The sequence below is a fragment of the Vicugna pacos genome, chromosome 10 (genome assembly GCF_048564905.1).
Source record: "Vicugna pacos chromosome 10, VicPac4, whole genome shotgun sequence".
Lineage (NCBI taxonomy): Eukaryota > Metazoa > Chordata > Mammalia > Artiodactyla > Camelidae > Vicugna > Vicugna pacos.
Genome location: NC_132996.1, coordinates 22,111,457 through 22,116,566, shown reverse-complemented (window position 1 = coordinate 22,116,566; position 5,110 = coordinate 22,111,457). Strand labels below are relative to the sequence as shown.

The following is a 5,110-nucleotide window of genomic DNA, read 5'->3' as shown; positions in this document are numbered from 1 at the left end:
GAGTAATAGCCTTTATTTATTGCTGTCTTGCTATACACGCAATGTTCTGCCTGGCATGACGTGGATCCGCACTTCCCTGCTCACATGACCCCTGCCCTGCACAGGCCTCTTTCCCACATCCATTCTTCCAGAGTGGGAGATGTGTACCCGGTGAGGTACACTCCCTGGGCTAGGGGAGTGGCTGTGGAGTCTCCTCCTGTGGGGTGTGGATGAGCCTGGACACGTGGGTGGAGGTGTCCATCTGCACATGAGCTGAGTCCCCTTGCGATGTGGATGAGAAAAGCCAGAGTGGGCTGGAGGCTGGTTCTGTATCACCATGTTCCAGCGTGGAACTTTGAGGAGCCCGAGAATTCTAAAGCGGAACCTGGCCACCTGGGTTTTTATGATCTGTTAAGGGTGGAGGATAAAACACATTTTATTTAATAGTTTTATTTTTATAACGTACAAGTATTTAGCCATAGGTTATGTGGTCCTCCACACGGGTCAAGCCTCCCACTGGGCCTGAAAACTCAGGGTCTGCTGCTTGCCACATGATAGGCCCTCAATAAACATATTTCAGTTATTAGCTACTATTTTTACAGCCTCTTTTTGCTTAGGAGGGTTTTGAGTTATACAGAAAACAGTGACTGGATGGGGTTTTGAAATACCCAACTATTAGACTCTAGAGGGTAACTACATCCAAAAAAACAAACCTGAATCCTTGAACAAGAAGGGCCTGGAATGATAACAACTGGAGAGAGGCTGCTGAAGAGGACAAGGCTTACAATATCATCACTACTCTACTAGCTGGAAGCAGTTAGCTGGGGAAAAGGGGAGAGGGTCACACGGAGAGGGAGACAGCTGTTCCTGCAGCTGCTGGTAAGAACACTGAGGCTGAATGTGAATTACAGTTCATCTTCACGCGTTGCTTTGTTTCAGCTGGAGAGAGGGTCAGCCATTTGCGAGTTTCGTGGGAAGGATGATCAGCTAGATGGTTCCCTGCCTGCTGAGTCCTGCCTGCATGTCCTGCTCTGACAACTTGAGAGGCTGGAAGGACCTTGTCTCTGTAATAATAGAGACCTGGAGTTCAACCTGTACAAGAAGGGACAGAGAGGGATGGTGGGCTAGACTTGGAGCACACATCCCCCCAGTTTACTGAAAGTCTACAGGTGAGTCACTTCATGGCCCTGAGCTTCAGGATCTTGTTAAAAACACTAAAGCACCTAGCTTTATTCACATACAACCTTAGACGAACGTTCAATCAATGTCAGAAGCTGCTACTCCTGTTCCCGTTAATCATTTCTCTCCAATGTAAAGCAGAGATGATAATAGCCTTCCTGCCTGCCTTGGGGGTAGCTGTAACGACAAATGAAGGGATGGAGGTGAAGATGGTGTGAAAGTTGCAGGTGCTGCTCTAACGTGAGGTCGCCTTCCCTGGCTCTCGCTCACATCCCCCTACTCTGATACACCAGCGCGCAAGCACCTTCTGCCCTGTGTACAGTTCACGAGCCGGGACCTTGGTCCCATCAGATCTCGGGCTTGAATCAAACCTGGGCTCTGGCTGCACAGGACTGTCCCTCCAAACTTCCCATTTCTCCTAGAACTGCCCCTACCCTGAGACGCAACTCATTTGTTTCCCTTATAACTCCCATTCCTAAGGCTGGAAACTGTTGGATCCTATTCTGACTGGAAACAGGGCTCTTACTTACCATCCTGACATCTGCTTAAGACCTGCTGTTGTCACCTGGCCTCGCCGCTGCCTGCTGCTAGACTGCTGCTCGGTCTGTGCCTCCCACCCCCTCTTCCCGCCCATCTTCTGATTAACCCTCTTTGGGTACAGACAGTGTCCTCAGTGACACCCTTCATCTGTCCGGCTGTCTCTGTGAGGCCGGGTTCTGTGCTCACCCACCATGCCTGGCACTGTTGCCAGTGCTGATTTTGAGAAATATAATAGCATTCATTCCATGTCCCTGTAAATCATTTTGCATTTTTAAGAAATTATTTTGTTTTGTCGTGTGTGTGTGTGTGTGTTTGGCAGGGAGCGGTCAAATTCATTATGAATCTTCCAACCCACCAATTATTCATAAAGCTAGCACCATTTGCATCTTAAATAGTCTCCAGGAATTCAAAAATAAGTGCGCCATACTCACAATGATAAAAACCCAATAATAATTAGAATTATTCCCAGGCTGTTAAGTAAAGCAGACAGATTAGAACATTTTTAGTTGAGCTTATTATGTTCTAATAAAATGAAAACATAGCTAAAGAGCAATGCTGGGTAGCAGTTGGTCCGTTACAAAAATCCACACTCTCTTTGGCTACTTAGACACTGCAGAGGTGTTTATACAGGCTCACATCAATGACTTAAAAAATCCCACCACCAGCTCAAACCTATGCGCTCAAAAAACAAAAGCACAGCAGAACAAACAAAAACTCCTTTTTTCAATATAGTTCTTTTTCAATTAGAATTTTTTTTACCACTTCTGTTCTAATAAGTAATCCACTCAAAAGAGTTTTACAAAGCTTTTTAATGCAATTTTACCTTCCAATATCAGTATGCTCTACTTTACAGATACCTGCCAGCTCTGAGTTTTCTTGTGTTATTCTACCTTACCTTACTCTTCCTTATCCTCTCCTGTCCTGTCCTGTTTTTTTAAACACTATCCTATTGGGTCCTAGCCTACTTGATTCTCTGCAGTTCAATACAGCAACCGTAGGAACTTTGGGTGATGAAGAGGTGAACAGGTGGAAGAATTTGCTCTCAAACTTTTGGCTTCAGAGTGGAGAGGAACTGTGAAACATGTACACGGAACATAAAACAGGGCAGCCCTGTGCTGTGAGGGGCCCAGGTGTCATGGGAAAGACACCTGGCCATTAGAAAGAGATTGGTGTGGTGTTAGGTGGGTGAGATGCCCTGATATCCGATGTCATGTCACGAGGCTTCAGACAGGGCAAGGACCACTGCTGAAAAGATCACCAGACCACTAGAGGGCTATGAGATCAAAGTCAGTAACACCAAAACAAAATCTGCAGGCCTGTTTGTTCTGTAAGTCTTACACAAATGGTAAAAATTTCCCCCGCACCAAAAATAAACACAGCAAAGCAAAAACTTCGAGCACCATCAGATGCACAGCTCCACCTTGAGCACATCCTGGCTGTCTGGGGCACCTGCCTTGGCCTCCCCGTCCCATCAATCTCCCTGCCTCTCCACCAGATCTTCCCCCCTTCACATTATTATTCATCTGGCTGAGTAACTCACTTGCTTTATCATATCTCATCCATTCTTAGGAGGGATCATTGCTGAAGCCTACCAAACACATGGGACCTGGATGCTCCTCTTTGGAAACAGGAAAGAGTAATAATGATGATAATCACACAAGTAATAGCTGCTGCTTCAGGAGCACCTCTCCCCTGCCGGTCCTGATGCTCAGCCCTGCCCAGGGGCCATTTCTAGTCCTGCGACAACAAGGTGAGACTGGGACTATCATTACCCTGAGATGAACATGCCGTTAGGAGAGAGGAAGCAACAGGCACGGAGCAAGATGGCATAAAGAGTTTGTCATTGTGAATTTGGTTATACTGAATGACTGTGTGACTAAACCGATGGGTGGATGGAGGGATGGTCCGAGGTCCTTCTGCAGTAAGAGGTGGACCGTGGTAGTGAGACATGAGACGTGGAAGCCCTTGCTCTTAACTGCGGCACTGCAGAGGGGGTTAGGGCTCGGGACGGTAGAGATTTGGGGCGAGGGGGGAGACAGCCATGGACGGGGAAGATGGCGGGTGGAATCCCTGCAGCAAGCAAGGATGGGGAGGCTGAGAGGGGCCTGGATTTGGGGGAGAGCCCAGGAGCTGCCAGCGAGAAAGGTCTGAGGGCTCCATGAACACATTCCTTCCATGTCCCATGTCAGCTTCAAGTGACCCTTTCCATCCTTCTCTTTTCTACATTTCACACCTGGAGTTCCTTCCTTTCACCCCTCTGGCATGGTTTCCAGTTTCCTCTCCATCTCCGTCCCCCTTCTTTGGCTGGACTCCATTTCTTTTGGGTTTCTCTAAAAATGCATCTGTCCTGTGACTCCAGTGGCTGTGAAACTTCTTCACCAGAGAGATTTGAAGCAAAAGTTTGAAAAGTTTTCATCTTTTCTTATTTAAGTATAGCTGATTAACAATATTATGTTACTTTCTGGCATAATGATTCAGTATTTTTGCAGATTATGCTCCATTCCAAGTTATTACAAGAGAATGGCTCTAATTCCCTGTGCTGTACGTGTGTCCTTGTTTCGTGTCTATTTTATGCATAGTAGTTTGTATGTGTTAATCCTATCCCTCTAGGTTGTCCCTCCAGCCACTTCCCTCCCTCCTTTGGTAACTACAAGTTTGTTTTCTGTATCTGTGAATCTGTTCCTGTTGAAAAGTTTAACTTTCTGTTTTTATTTCAATTTTAAGGAAGAAAAAAACCTGCTTCAGGACATTACCCAAATTGGTAAAATTGCAACTTCACGCTAACACTCTGCTAAAGATTACCGGTGAGGAAGCTGCCCACCATGTGAAAGGTGTGAAGTTCTGCACTGGTCAGAGAGCTGTAGGCTGGGAACTAGGAAGACTCCAGCTAGGAGGTTCTCACCAAAGAAAGGTCCCTCAAAGTAGAAAAAACTGATAAGAGAATCTGGCTTTGTATTTAAGCAGAAACTCCTGTAGAACAACAACGAAAAAGAAGGGGAGGGTACAGCTCAGTGGTCGAGTGTGTGCTTAGCAAGCACAAGGTCCTGGGTCCAATCCCTAGTACCCCTGTTAACCAAACGAACAAACCTAATTACTGCCCCCCCTACAAATAAACTCTCACACAAGTCACCTTATTCCCCACAAGAGCACCTCGCGCTACATCTACATATTCTTCCCTCCGCCAGACTCATTTGCACGTGCCAGCACTAATTTTCAAACGTGCCTTGAAGCAGCAAAAAATGAAACTTCAGACTGGTAGCAGCTTTCAAACAGCGTTCACTCACAGCTGGCTTTCAACTTTTACTTGTTATTAAAAAGGGGGGAAAGGCAAAATTGGTATTTTTTTAAATTGCTCTAATTAAGCCTTTAAGAGCTGTAACCGCACAGAAAAGAGAGAGGGAGGAAGAAGGGG

The 5,110-nt window shown here is 46.2% G+C and overlaps 1 long non-coding RNA gene across 1 annotated transcript; it reads left to right on the top strand.

Annotated features, from left to right (window-relative positions):
* Window positions 1-1,059: 1,059 nt before the first annotated feature.
* On the top strand, window positions 1,060-4,503 carry LOC140698953 (uncharacterized). The gene is made up of 3 exons (XR_012076964.1): window positions 1,060-1,148; window positions 3,268-3,448; window positions 4,423-4,503. It is a non-coding gene; the product is annotated as an uncharacterized lncRNA (long non-coding RNA).
* Window positions 4,504-5,110: the final 607 nt, after the last annotated feature.